Source organism: Periplaneta americana, chromosome 4 (genome assembly GCF_040183065.1).
Source record: "Periplaneta americana isolate PAMFEO1 chromosome 4, P.americana_PAMFEO1_priV1, whole genome shotgun sequence".
Lineage (NCBI taxonomy): Eukaryota > Metazoa > Arthropoda > Insecta > Blattodea > Blattidae > Periplaneta > Periplaneta americana.
Window position 1 is genome coordinate 175878509 of NC_091120.1, and position 16415 is coordinate 175894923.

Genomic DNA, 16415 nt, shown 5'->3' on the forward strand with positions numbered 1-16415 from the left:
GTAGATATTTAAAAATTAAGTTTTGAAATACGGTACGTACGAGTACAATGTTTATTTTTAGTACTGAATACGGTAATGTACATTCATCAGTTCATAATTATTGTAATGCATATTAGCGTAAAAATACTAAATGTTTTCGTGACCTTATGACAAATTTAAATAGCGGCCATGTGACGTGAAGAACAATGTAGCCAACGTCGCAACTATGAAGATGAAGTAGCGCTCGATGATTTGAATCTCTTTAACATATCTCTAATGTCTTCTTGTTTATATACCATCTATCACTCAAGCCACCGGCGTAGCTCAGTCGGTTAAGGCGCTTGCCTGCCGGTCTGAAGTTGCGTTCGGGCGCAGGTTCGATCCCCGCTTGGGCTGATTACCTGGTTGGGTTTTTTCCGAGGTTTTCCCCAACCGTAATGTGAATGCCAGGTAATCTATGGCGAATCCTCGGCCTCATCTCGCCAAATATCATCTCGCTATCACTAATCTCATCGACGCCAAATAACCTAGTAGTTGATACAGCGTCGTTAAATAACCAACTAAAAAAAATCTATCACTCGAATGAAACTTTCATGCGCTGTAAGAACAGAGAATTTCACACTTTCCTATTTAGACTCTTCCAACACCCCTTCGAAACGGGCGAGTTCAAGTGGTAAATTTAAAGATATCGTCTCTGCGAATTGTTTGCAACGCCCAAGTGACAGCTTACCGATCTCCAGGGACATAACGGGGTTTTCTGTCTATGTTTTCACGCGTGAACAATGTAAAGAATAAATAACATGCGGCATGTCCGATCCACGAAAACCACTCACATCTTCGTCCGACTCTTCCCTTTGGCATGAATGACTTTTTTTTTATGAAAGAGTAATGAAACGGAGAAAAATTCTCTCCGGCACCGGGATTTGAACCCGGGTTTTCAGCTCTACGTGCTGATGCTTTATCCAATAAGCCACACCGGATACCCATCTCGGTGTCGGACAGAATCGTCTCAGTTTAAGTTCCAACTCTTGGGTTCCCTCTAGTGGCCGCCCTCTGCACTACGTCATAGATGTCCATGAACGTAGGACTGAAGTCCACACATGTGCTGAGGTGCACTCGTTATGAGTGACTAGTTGGCCGGGATCCGACGGAATAAGCGCCGTCTTAAATCACGGCACCTCAGCACATGTGTGGACTTCAGTCCTACGTTCATAGACATCTATGACGTAGTGCAGAGGGCGGCCACTAGAGGGAACCCAAGACCTGGAACTTAAACTGAGACGATTCTGTCCAACACCGGGACGGGTATCCGGTGTGGCTTAGTGGATAAAGCATCAGCACTTAGAGCTGAAAACCCGGGTTCAAATCCCGGTGCCGGAGAGAATTTTTCTCCGTTCCATTACTCTTTCATCGTATGATGACGCAGAATATCTGCATGAAAATATCATATGTACTTCGGTACATTAAAATAATACATATATATATATATTTTTTTTTTTTTGGCCTAGCCAAAAATACCGTTGTTTTGGTATTGCCGGTTATTTGGGTGCCGGATACGAGGGATTTTACTGTATGTAAGTAAGTAAAATTCTGATACATCTAAATATTTTTCTTATTTGAATGTTTATGCTCCAGCGTATATTTTATACAATAAACAGTTCAAGAAAAAAATATGAAATAAACTGACACATACAAGCAACTAGCAGGATTGTTGAAAAATAAAATTTATTTCCGCCAAAGTAAATCTCAATAGATTTTTTCCTACACCACAGTATTTTCTCTTTACTTAATTCATATCTATACCAATAATAAATCTGTAGCCGAAATTTTTCTGGTAATTTTAGATTTTCCGAAAATAATTGGTCCTATCATATATAATTAACCGCCCTGAAACCGAAAATCGTTTTTTTTTTAATTTTTTTTTGTATGTCTGTCTGTCTGGATGTTTGTTACCTTTTCACGCGATAATTGCTGAATCGATTTATATGAAAATTGGAATATAAATTAAGTTCGTTGTAACTTAGGTCTTAGGCTATATGACATTCAAAATACTTTATTTAAAAGGGGGGTTAAAAGGGGGCTTGAATTAAATAAATCGAAATATCTCCCTTATTATTAATTTTCTTGAAAAATGTTACATAACAAAAGTTTCTTTAAAAATAATTTCCGATAAGTTTTACTCTATACAAAATCTTGATAGGACTGATATTTAATGAGATAATTGAGTTTTAAAATTACAGTAACGCCATCTAAGGCGCTGTACTAAAATAAAAACAAATGACTTCGTCTATAAGGGGCCTTAGACAACAACAATCGAAAGCTACTAAACATAGCCTACAGAGAATGTTTCTGTGTTTGTATGAAGTAATATCGGAAGCTAATTAATTGTTTAATTGTTATTTCACAATTGGAAATTGTACAGTAGTTTCTCTAGATGGACATAATTCTACAATGTTATTACAGTAACTTCTGAAACATATAGCAAGTAATATAAAATATACATATTAAAACTAAATGATATGTCAATCTTCATTAAAATATGGTTGCATGTAATAACAATTAAGAAACATGTTAAAGGAATTGTCATTGCACCAAATGATTGCTCTCTGGACCAAAATGATCGCATTTTAATTATTTAAATACAATTTAAATTAAGTAACATATTAAACGATTTATCCTTCTATCAAACACGAATGTTCCCTGGATCAAACGTCCTATTTTAATTATGTAATTACTTTATATTTATTTCTAACAGGTGCAGCGGAGCGCACAGGTACGGCTAGTACTTAATAAAACAGTAGCAAATACGAACTTCGTTATAGAAACATGACTTCTGAAATAGTAAACGAATGCAGATTCTTCCGCTTCAATGCTTCTTGCGGTTCTTGAGATTCGAACTTAGTTCTTGAGCAGAGCGGAATGCGGTGGGTGTGAATACATAACAGTATTCGGGATGTCGCCAGCGTAGTGTCTGTCGATGACGTAGCACTTCACTATTTTTGTAGTTGGCAAGCATTTTTGCCCTGTTTTTGAAGCCTGTCGTCTCGCGGAATAAGTAGCGTAGACGTGAAAGGTCCACGTCAGCTTCCTGCAACCGCGAAAGTAAACAGTTGAACGAGCCAGCAGAGATTTTACATGTGTGTTCAGTCGCCCCGGCAACAGACAATTGCCAGTGCTGGCGGGCGAATAAGATTCAATCTGTGGGCGTGTGAACGTCCTAAGGGAGTCATGTCCCTCGCTGCGCTGCCTGCCTAAATGTCTCAATTCCGGATTCGCTGGGTGTGCTCTTCTATTGTTAACATGTTTTTTCAGTCTGTGAACAAACTGAAGACATGTTTACAAAAACCATCTCTCAACTTTATACGGACTTTTCCAGCAGAAAATCGGCGTACATAGAAGAGAAGTACAATAGATATCCGCTTTTAGCAGCGGCCTTCACCTTTCGGAAATGGGAGTCTATGAAGATTGTTGAATAAAAACTATCGAATAAACAGATTTTTCAAAAGCGTCGAACAGAGTTTCAATACGACTGAATAATTCGATATTTTAAATGCATCGAATAATAGTATAATTGCTCAAAAGTGTCGTACAACTAAAACGTTCAAGATTGTCGTATAGTTAGATCGCTCAAAAGTGAAGTTAGATTGTTTAAAAGTCGTATAGTTCGTATTGAAAAGTGAAACACAATTAGATTATTCATAGGTACCGTATAGTTCAATCGTTCAAAAGAATAGTATAGTTTCATCATTCAAAACTGTAGTACAATACGATCATTAAAAAATGTCCTATAGTTCGATCGCTGAAAGGAATAGTATAGTTCAATTGTTCAAAAGTATAGTATAGTTCAATCATTCAAAACTGTAGTACAATACGATCATTCAAAAGTGTCCTATAGTTCGATCGCTCAAAGGAATAGTATAGTTCAATTGTTCAAAAGGATGGTATAGTTCGATCATTCAAAACTGTAGTAAAATACGATCATTTAAAAGTGTCCTATAGTTCGATCGTTTAAAAGGATAGTATAGTTCGATCATTGAAAACTGTAGTACAATACGATCATTCAAAAGTGTCCTATAGTTCGATCGCTCAAAAGAATAGTATAGTTCAATCATTGAAAACTGTAGTACAATTCGACCATTCAAACGTGCCTTATAGTTCGAATTAAAGAATGTCTCATAGTTCGAAAATTCAAGAGTATTCTACAGACCCAGAAACAAAATTTGGGCCACCTGAATTATCCAAGTTCCAGTTATAACGTATTTTGTTTCTGGAGCTATATAAATCACTAATCTATAAAATGATACATTTATAAATTGTACGAAAATTAGTGAAATAACTCGAGATAAAGAAAAGTAAAATTTTCACAAATTATGTAACTGATGAAAATTATCAGTCCACAAGTAATGTCGTTAAAAAAAAGTGAAAAGGGATTCGTAGGATCCCTGCAATTGGGTGAAACGTTTGTCTTCTCGGTTTGTGTTATTGTGATATTTATATTTTTAAGGAACTGATTCTTATTTATAAGGGTTGTAAATATGATTGAGAGTGAAATAACTTTAATGCAATTTAAGAGTTGTATTATTAATGATTATTTTCCCATTATTTCTTTATTGAATAAATATATAACGTAGGTATTTATGTATGTATTTACAATGAAATTACTGTTTATTCTGAATGAAACGTTGCTAAATGACGTCAGAATACTCTGATATAAATCATTGCCGTTACTAATAAACTGGCGTCAGAGTAATGTGACGTAATTCATTTCCGTTGCTGAGCAACTGAAGTCAAATATTTAAATTTTAGTTAACATTTTACTCATCTGACACTCAAGCATAAACATTTCATTTTAAAAACAGTTGTGAACTTGAGCAATTTCCCACTGGATCCACACGCCACTTTCACCTTATCTAAAGGTTTTAATTCTGTCGTAGCTTGCTTATTACCAGGAAAAGGAAGTTCATGCCATAAAAACGTGAAGAATATGTATGAATTTATGCCGTAAAAATAGATAAATATGCTACAAAATATGCATTATCAGTCTGACATTATTTTAACAGAATAATAAGGTATAGATAACTTAATGTTTAGTCAATGGATTTTGAAGTGCTTGCGTCATTGCTGAATGCTCTATTTATGCTGTTACAGTTCACAACTAAGCAGTGACGTATGTTTTCAGTTGTCATTCTTCGCCTGTTGTCTCTCAGCATAGCTTTGTAGCGCGAAAAACTTCGTTCTACGTCACAAGAAGTAAGAGGGGTTTGCACAAAAGCTGTTAGCTGTTCTATAGAAAATTTTGTTGGTTTTTGGGGTGTTTTTCCTTCGAGAATAACTTCAATTTCTTTAAGTTGGTAATAACCAGGTTTTTTTTTAAATTAATATTTGCTGTTTTCTCGTTCACTTTATCTCCTACATTTCAAGGAACTGATGTTAAACTGGATATTGTTCTGTCGAAATTTGATAAAGACTGCGGTAAAGGAATACCAATTCCTTCTACTGACCTAGTAGCCTTTGGAATACAAGACAAACATACATAATATGCAGTTTCCCTGCATAAATGTTAAAATATGTTTTTATGCACAATAAAAGTAATATCATTGTATTCAGAAATTTGTGATTCATGTAGATAATCTTTCAGCATATTCACACAACGATAGAGAACAAATATGCAAATGCACGAACTTCCTTTCCCTACTTATTACCCTAGATCATATATGTAACAGAGAGGTCGGCCTTATAGGCTTTGACGTTAAACAACTTTTGTTAGGTTTACTACGCTGCCATCTAGTTTTTACATAAGGAGTCACGTAATAATTCCCATTTGAATTGCATTAGCGACTGTACTGCCATCTCGTGTTCGTATACGGCGGACGGGTGGCGATCCTGGCGGTTGTTCTCTTCAAAGTGCTGCCGATTTTAACATAGCGATGAGTTATTTGTTACCGCTCGCCGAAACGGAGAGGAAGATACGTCAGAATGACATAGACTTGCTATAGGTAGAGGAGAGGGAAATGACCACTCAGTTATCTAGTGGAGTGCAGTGTGTAGGCCTATTCTCAGTAACTGTTTCACGTTGCTTACCTACTGCTACAGTGCAGTATGGAGGAATCTAAAAGACGGAACGTAACATTTATCGATTTACAGCTCGAACTTATTGATCTTCAATGTGACCTAAGGGCTAAAGATCGTCTGAATAATACTACTAGCCTGGTTGAGTTTTACAAGACTAAACATTAGCAATAATATCCACGACTACACAGGCTGGCTGTGAAAATGATTGCTATGTTTGGCTCAACATTTATATTTGTGAGCAACTGTTTTCTATAATCAACTTTAATAAAGGCAGACATCGAACATCTGTAACTGATGTTTCATTATGATCAGTGGGCTACTGTTCCTTTCAGCTGTCAACAGCATAAAACCTCGTTTTGATGTACTGATAAATAAAAATATAACAAAATGATATTGTACATTTAAGTAGCTATAGAATATCTATTACTTCTGTAAAATAAATATTTCTTTATTAATTAATAATAGTCCAAGATAGTTTTGCAAACACTGAACGGGAATTCATTTCATAAGCACTCGTTATAGTACTTCCTTTTGTGTTTATTTTGTACGAGATCCACCCCTTCTTCCAGTCCATCCTTACACAGAGCGCAGCTAATATCTGCATTCCGCTCATGAGCTGTGAGCCGGCTCGGAGAGCGCAAACCTTGTGCAGGCCTGATCTAGGTTATTACTAAAGAAGATATTTTCAGTGGAAACAAAAAGAAAAAAAAACAGCCTAGTTGTGTGGAGTAATTAGGTATAACGGGCCCAACGGATTGATGACCCTCAGATCTTCAGTATTCGTATTTCCCTGAAATGGAACCTATAAGATACCCGGTTTCGAAATGTTGGCAGAATATCCAAACGTCTACCTACAATCTCGTATCATAATTTTAACATGTCAGCAAGTGATAAATATTTAAACAAAATCTAACATTAATTGCGTTTGAAACAGAGAGGAGATCACAGCTATGATGGATTTCTATGCACGCAGGCTGCCAGAAAGAGGCGGGCTACGAAGCAGATTGCCTCATGCATGGTAAAGGTCGCAGTTACCTTTAAAGGCGAAGCTCAAACAATAATGCGCGAGACTCCCAATCATGAAACTGGGGAAGGACACCATGTCGTGAGGACCACTGCCTTCTATATTGTACAAGGCGCAAATAGAATCTAGGTCTGCAGAGGAAGAAATTGTGCTTTGAAGCCACTCATCTCCATGGAAACTGTTACATACTACGAATGCATTGTTTAGTTAACTCTCCGAACACAAGTTTGAATCTCATACGTGATACCAATAAGACATCATTTGCAAGGCAACTAAGCCAGGAGATAATGGGGTATGGTGGCCAATTCCTTTCCCCCTCCATTGCATACATCGCTTACTAGTTACATATTACACTAATCAGACTTCAGATGTATGGAAACAATTGTTTTTCGTCTGGCATACTATATCGTCAGGTGAGATGTACTGCCTGATAAATAGATGTACAGTCAACAGTAATCTCACTAGACGTTTTGATTTTATCGATAAATCTTGGAGTGAAACACCAGCAGATTTATCTGGAGAAAATCAAAACTCGAGTGGGATTTAATTGACTATTACACGATTAGAAGAAAGTATATAAAGATTAGAAGTAACGAAGTACTCCAATACAATAAAATATTAATTGACTTACGAAAATACAACTGTCTTCAAATGTTTTATTGTACCACCTCAACATTACAAATATTACGCTAGATGGCAGTAGTGTCTTTATACAGACACTGTAATGATTACTATTCAATAAATCTTAATATTAAACAATCTCTGATACGTGGCTATCCATAATATCATATAGCAGAAGTTCTTTTTATCCTCTCAGAGCAGAAGCTATAACATAACCTAACTAATATACACAAGTGTTACAAAAGTTTTAATTAACGACGATGACATAAAAAATAAACATGAATAATTTTAAAAGGAATAATTATTGAATGTACAATTTTCAAATTTGAATGTGGTTGGTGGTTCAATTGATGTTATATTGGACGTGTGCGTAATGGAACTCCTTGATTTAGGCCTACATGCTGTATTCAACTTATTCAGGATTTCCGAATGAATAATTTTAAAAGGAATAATTATTGAATGTACAATTTTCAAATTTGAATGTGGTTGGTGGTTCAATTGATGTTATATTGGACGTGTGCGTAATAGAAGTGGAACTCGTTGATTTAGGCCTACATGGTGTATTCAACTTATTCAGGATTTGCGAATGGTGCTCTTCATTTATTTGTAAATCGGATTTCAGAAGATGCATAGGTATGATCAGTGATTTTTATTAATTCTTGTTCTTGAATGCCAATGCAAGTCATATTTGAAACTGCTGTGCATCGACTGGAATGGTTTGTAATTATATATATATATATATATATATATATATATATATATATATTTTGACGTCCAGACCAGCGCAGTTTCAAATGTTGGCAAACAAAGAAACAAATGCTAGGGACGTGATAAAATTAAACAAATGCTAGGGACGCGATAAAATTGTGCGATAAGCAGCCATGATTCGTTGAAATACGTCCTTTCGTACCGTTTTATTGGTCAGAAGTAGTATGACGTAGTAAGAGTGTAATAGTCTAGAGAAAATCAAAACTCGAGTGGGATTTAATTCACTATTACACTTTTACTACGTCACACAACTTTTGACCAATAAAACGGTACGAAAGGACGTTTTTCAACCAATCATGACTGCTTATCGCACAATTTTATCGCGTCCCTAGCATTTGTTTAATTTTATCACATCCCTAGCATTTGTTTATTTTTATCATTACCCTAGCATTTGTTTCTTTGTTTGCCAACATTTCAAACTGCACTGGTCTGGACGTCAAAAAACAGACAATTACAAACCACTACAGTCGATGCACAGCACTTTCAAATATGACTCGCATTGGCATTCAAGGACAAGAATTAATAAAGATCATTGGTCATATATGAAGAGCACCATTCAGAAATCCTGAATAAGTTGAGGGATACACCATGTACGTCAAGGAGTTCACTTCTTTTACGCACACGTCCAATATAACATCAACTGAACCACCAACCACTAAAACATTCAAATTTGAAAATTGTACGTTCAATAATTGTTTCTTTTAAAATTATTCATGTTTATTTTTTATTTCATCATCGTTAATTAAAACGTTTCTTGTTTATTTCATCATCCCTAATTAAAACTTTTCTAACACTTGTTTATATTATTTAGGTTATGTTTGTTATAGCTTCTGCTATATGATATTATGGATAGTCATGTATCAGAGATTGTTTAATACTAAGATTTATTGAAAATCATCTGGCAAGTGACGTTGATTACTGGGATCCGGATGACTGAAGTGGAATGCAAATGTTTTAATAAAAATGAAACTGAATCAACAAAGCCTTCTTGACTAGTAACCGTCCACAGAGTTCAATGAAGATTCCATAGTTGGCACAACTGATAACAAGAAAACATAATCATAAAACACTACTGCCATCTAGCGTAATGTTGAGATGGTACAATAATACATTTGAAGGCACTTGTATTTTCCTAAGCCAATTAATATTTTATTGCATTGGAGTCTTTGTTACTTCTAATCTTTATATACTTTCTTCTAATCCTGTAATAGTCTTAGAAAAATGGTTTGTTCCACAGATACTTTATAAGGCACAGAATGGAGGCATTGCGCGTCATGATGAGAGGACGAACGACCTAGTTCACAAGAGACCTAGTTCAATTTAGGTAATAACATTAATTTTGTTTCATTGTATGTCTGATCATGCGTACTGCCTCTTTCTGGGACTTACGAAGTGGTCTATCTGTGCGACAAATTTGTTTTCGAAGACTATAGATATTAAAAAATTCAAATATCTTGGAGCAACAGTAACAAATATAAATGAGACTCGGGAGGAAATTAAACATAGAATAAATATGGGAAATGCGTGTTATTATTCGGTTGAGAAGCTTTTATCATCCAGTCTGCTGTCAAAAAATCTGAAAGTCAGAATTTATAAAACAGTTATATTACCGGTTGTTCTTTATGGTTGTGAAACTTGGACTCTCACTTTGAGAAAGGAACATAGGTTAAGGGTGTTAGAGAATAAGGTACTTAGGAAAATATTTGGGGCTAAGAGGGATGAAGTTACAGGAGAATGGAGCAAGTTACACAGCGCAGAACTGCACGCATTGTATTCTTCACCTGACGTAATTAGGAACATTAAATCCAGACGTTTGAGATGGACAGGGCATGTAGCACGTATGGGCGAATCCAGAAATGCATATAGAGTGTTAGTTGGGAGGCCGGAGGGAAAAAGACCTTTTGGGAGGCCGAGACGTATATGGGAAGATAATATTAAAATGGATTTGTGGGAGGTGGGGTATGATGGTAGAGACTGGATTAATCTTGCTCAGTATAGGAACCAATGGCTGGGCTTATGTGAGGGCGGCAATGAACCTCCGGGTTCCTTAAAAGCCAGTAAGTACGTAAGTAATACTTAGTATAGATAGAGGAGGTTTGTTACATTTTTCAGATAATGAGAATGGAATAATTATGGTTTTATTTTCGTTCATAGAAATGTAATTTATGTCAAACCATTTTTTTTATTAATTTAAGCACATTATTTGAATTATTATATGCATCATACCAGGGTTTTCCATCAAAAAGTAAAACTGTGTCATCTGCATGAGAATAATGAAGATGAACACCATTGTATTGTTGTAAGTCAATTTTTAATAAGTCATTAATATATATTAAAAATATGATGACAATCGTAACTTCTACTACAGAAAAGCAAACTCGAAGTGAGTAAATTGCTAATCGCATGTTGAGAAGATCAGAAAAATATTGCATGTTGCGGGTTGTTAGTTGTTTGTTGCGATGTGAGAGCTGGCTTAGGCCTAATGATTTAGTAATATGAACACAGATGAAGGTAGGTTGATTATTGTGAACGGAGGGGGGGCTTTTTAGTCCTGCCACAGAGCAGCCGCCATTGATGCAAACAAATGCACGTGTTTATTGTGATTGGTTGCCGGCAGAAGCTCACCTGTCACTTGTCAGATGCATGCAAGCACATACGTCCACTAAAATAAAGTTTTTTTTAGAGGGTATAAATCATTTTTTCAAAAAAGAATAAAGTAAACAGATCCCTGTATGTATTGTGATATTCCCCACGACAGAAAGCCGTCAATGTCAAGTGATCAAATCAACTACCCTTCCACGAGTGTGTGAGAGAAAGATAACAGGGGATCAAATCAACTACAACCGTAACTGTGTGTCAGAGAAAGATAGATAGACGAACAGGGGGAGACATTCCGGGCGTGTCAGAGGATTGAAAAACTGTGCGTGATACCGTTAACCCAGGAAAGCCACAGATACGTTTAAAAAAACTGCGTCAAAGATAAAGTTAAAACCTGAAAGAAGTGTAAATAATATCTTTATAAGTAGAGCCCGGATGTTTCTCAAAAGGCCTTTTATCATTGACTTGACATATGTCAAAGTTATATACTGTCAGCCTTACTAATAAACCGTGTATAATTTTATACGAGACTTATACAGAGTTGGGACAGAAAACGTTACTAATAAACCATGCATAAGCGATGGATGTAAAAACAGTCTGTAACTATACAATGGGAATTGCTTTGCAGTAGTTATATACACGAAATCCCTTGTTTAAGCGTTGTTTAAAGAGAAAAAATGGCCGTCCCTCTAACAGCTGTTCGTATCGACTGTCATTTTTATGATGATGGTTGTCTTGTAACCACAGAAGAACAAACCAAAGAGCACAGAATAATTAGAATAATATTGCTGTAGCTTGTACTCTTTGACCAACATATAGTGTGGTAATCGATCAGAGCCAGTTATACTATCGATACTTAACACGCCACACTAGAGCACTCTACCGGATGCAATAGAGAACCTCAGATATTCTATTACCTTTCGTAACGAAGTAATGACGAAACTATGACGTAGCTGTGTAACAGTTATACTGTTATACACGACGTATGTAGTGATTATTAGTAAGGAATTTACACACGACTTATAAATGAGCTACTCATTGTATAAGTATAAGCCAGTTAAACGTCTGTATATAGAGATTTTATTAGTAAGACCGTGTAGATTTAAATGCGTTTCGAGATATTAACATTGATAGGATCAATTGTTATGTTGCCTATTTAAGATATTAGTGCTGCATGTTGGGATCCTTACAGATTAGAATATATTAAGACATTGGAAAAGATTCAAAAGCGGGCTCTCAAGCGTTGTCGTAATAATTCACTATTAAAATGGGACACACTCACGGACCGGAGAACGCGAATTCGATTATGCGCAATGTTCAAAACATACAGAGGTGAGCCTGCCTGGAGAGAAATAAAAAATAGGCTGCAGCTGCCAAATTACTCTTCAAGGAACGACCACTCATATAAATTGAGGGAAAGAAGACAGAAGACGGACACTGGAAAGTTTTCTTTTCTCAATCGTACTATCAGGGACTGGAATGCTTTACCTGCAGACTTACTAAAGACTTTACCAATAACCAAAAAGTATTTAAAAATAGACTTAAGGACTTTTCTAATAGACGGTAGTGTATTATACACACTATTTAAAGGGTGTAATTGATATTTTGTTATTTGAAGTGTTGTATCAGTGAAGAAGTGTGTTGTGGCAGTGCAAAGTATTTGAACAGTGAAATGTTTTTGAAGTGTTAGTGAACTCAGAATCAGTGAAATGTGTCATAGTTCCAGTGCAGTGAGTGAGTTGACAGCGAAATAAGTGTAGTGCTGAAAGGTATTTGTGCAGGTATGAATATATCATTCTCGTGGGTTTTAGTTCGAACTTAGGGTTAAGATACAAATTAGATTTACTTTAAATTTTATTTTAAGTGATCGTGCTTCATTTAATTTAGGATGCTCCTTGTTATTGTTATTATTATTGTCATTATTATTGTTATCATTATTAATTTATTATTAATTGTCATTATTGAGTGTAATTAGTTACCACTGCCACCGGGTATATACGTGTGAATAAATACATACATACTTTAATAATAAGTATCTATTTTTGTCTTTTTGCCTTTTAAGAATAAATTCTTAATTTATATTATATTTTTTAATTAATTTTAACAACCAATATTTTATTGCCTTCTATTTACTCTTCTTGTGTGCGTGTTATATATTACCTATCCCACAGTTGTAACACTTTCACAGAATTTATTCTATTATTGAAACGGAATTTTCAGTCGTTTAAAATCTCCCAAATACCATTAATGAAAAGTGTAAACTGTATTGTCTCTAAATACTGGGTTATAGAAAGTTAATATCGTCAAATAATGAAAGGTGATACTACAGATGTGGTAGATAATATAATTCCGTCTATACTGGCTTTCTACAGAAATGTTTCAGTTACGGTACGTCACTTGATGTAAAAGATGTTTTTTTTTTTTTTTTTTTGATGAAAACTAGTGTTATATTCTATAGAAAACACAGTTTAACATTACAAAATCTAAATATGTGATAATGTGTAACCAATAAGAATGTATATTGCATGAATATGATATAAATTAGATGATACTGTAATAATAATTTACAGTATAAGAGAGTAAAATTAGATTTTATCCGCGAGTGGAAAGTTAATAATTTTCACGAGCGCATTCGGAGCATTATCTACAATAAACTACTCATCCTCTACTCCAGCGTTTCTCAAACTATGGTCCGCGGGCCACCTGTAGTCCTCGAGGTTTGCCCTTGTGGTCTTTCAAAAAAAGACAGAAGAAAAAATAAAATTCAAACGAATTGCGTATCACACTATAGCTTAAAATCTCAGAGTTTGGAAATGACACATGGCAATCGAATTTCACTTTTTCTCTCAGTACTGCACTTTATGAAATTTATTACCCTACCCGTCTATCGACTTCCCACTCTACGCTCAGCAACAAAAAAGGGATTTAAACCACTATGAACGTGGTGTTTCTCGACATTTTTTCCCTGCACATCTGGCGCCGCGCCTGTAGCCCAGACAGGGACCATCCGAATTCATAACAGAGGACCAAAGTACCGAACCTTAATTCAATTTAAAAATATAAGTATACTGGTATTAAAATATGCTACGAAAATGATAAATTTGCTTTCCAAGGGAACAAGAGTAAGGTGGTCCGCGGAACTCTGACTTTAAAAAGTGGTCCCCACGTCAAAAAAGTTTGAGAAACGCTGCTCTGCTCCATGCTTAGTTCTGGACTAAAGCCAAACGTTTCGAAGTGCGAAGAAACCAGTCAGACTGGAGTGGGGGTTAAGTCATTTGTCTTAAGTCTACTGAAGAGTGAGGATCTGCTCCTGTGAAGTAGGCCCTACGGTTTACTTAGTGCGATATAGCATTGTTATATTCCTACCATGTTAGCGTACTTGAGGTCAATTTTAAAGCGCAAAATGACGTACCTCGCCGTCACGTATCGCGTTATCAGTTACCGAGTGTGGAATAATGACATCATGCAAACGCAAGAACGAAAGTGCCGTGTTTTATCTGTTGCCACACTATAGCAGTCTATGCAGTTCCCAACAGTACAGTACAATAAATTGTTTAGACTAGAGCTCAGCTCAGATTTATATGGCGATGTCGACAGAATGAAATGTGTGTCATAAACAAGTACAATTGTACTCACTCTTTACTGCAGTTGTGCCTCACGAACAGCACGTATCGCCATGGAGAAGGTGACAGTTGACAGGCGTTCACGTGTCTCACTTCCTGTTGACAAAACAAAAGCGAAAATCACACGTCAAAATTTACACACATTAACAGAAACATGCAATTTCAAAACAGTTGACATTCCATCGCTGAAATGCATGCAGTAGATGCGTTCCTATCTAAACCTCTCATCTGACATAAAATTAACATGGCTGCTAATAGCAGTCGACACTGTGGTTTTGGAACGTATCACGCTCTAATCAGCTAGAGTGCGATTTCAGAATGATGCTTATTGTTTTATCACGCATACAGTGTCCGTGGTTCATAACGCAGAAAGATAGATCTTAAGTAAATAATGTCGGTATTTGATAACATTTTACGTGTCACACCTACGACCGGTTTCAGGATCAGATGTTAGTCTAACACCTAACAGCTTGTTATAGGCCTACTATTTTATTCATTATAATATAATATAATATAATATAATATAATATAATATAATATAATATAATATAATATAATATGTGTCTATGTGAAGAGTTCATATGCATGTATTCAATTCTCAATGATAGGCCTACATAAGTTTTCACTTCTACAACACAGAGTCCTTCGTATATGACTACACGGGACGTACAAAAACGTTGCCTTCACAGTGCGTCTGTTGTACGCGCCGAAGTTCAATGGAGTTTATCGGACGTTGCATACGTGCAGTTCGCCTCAGTCTGTTGAGTCACTGAAGGGATTACTTGTTCGTGTGTAGTGTAGTGCAGGCTATAGAATGGTGCATAATATTTTACAGCGAGTTTTTGTAGTTTTAAGTTACGCTAAAAGTGGAAGAAAATGCACCAACAGTTCATTTCGAATATTTTGCAAGAAAAGATTAATCGAGTATTAAGAGAGTAATCGAGTATTTCAGGACCGTTCAGGTGGAAATATCAGAAATGTATTCAAGCAGAAGGCGAACACCTTTAACATCTTTTGTGACATGTACGATGCACTTTTATTCCTTTTAAGTAGTTCATAAACATTTCTCTCTACAAACACGTTTCAGAAACTAAAGATTCTACCCTAGAAACAACGGCTGATTTCACGATAACTGCGCGAAGTATATAACAGAAAATGCCACTGAGGTTGTGATGGATAGAGAACTCTGCATTAAAACAGTGCACTTCAGAGGTCAATATTAGTAAACGACCGGCGGAAGGGAGTGAATTTAAGTAAAGGCCATAGGCACTGACGTTTCTTGAAGTTTCTAGACTATCAGGAATTTCTCTTTGTAGTTGCTGGAGACTTAATTGAGGAAAGTATTCCAAAGTAAAAATGTCTCTTAAGAGGCAACATCTGAGCTAATTGGGAGGCACGATAGAAGAGGCGCATGGTACATGAAAGACAGTTTTGAGGAATGACGTCTTAAGAGACACTTTCATCTCACCACTCGAGAGTTCACAAACTTTACGGAGAATGTTTAAAGTGTTGAGGGGAAACATAAACAACATAATCAGCGACCTTCATGAATGTTCTTAAGCTTCCAACTGTGTTAGTGACGTAGGTATATTTTATGCATTCTGTAGTCAACAGCTCTATTCCTAGAACAGTCCGTAGTCGGTGTTATAGTGGTTACAATCTTGATTTGGGGTTCGTGGGTTCAAACCAGGCTGAATATTGTTCACCACGATGAAAGAGAAGGAAAGCTG

General features: G+C 36.0%; 1 protein-coding gene across 1 annotated transcript in view; it reads right to left on the bottom strand.

Moving 5' to 3' along the window:
- The window catches only part of LOC138698456 (guanine nucleotide exchange factor for Rab-3A-like), a 508755-nt gene that overhangs the window by 186866 nt on the left and 305474 nt on the right, over positions 1 to 16415 (bottom strand). The window contains exon 3 of the mRNA XM_069824400.1: positions 14699 to 14781. The gene's annotated coding sequence lies outside the window, so the exon portion shown is untranslated. The remainder of the gene's footprint in view (positions 1 to 14698; positions 14782 to 16415) is intronic.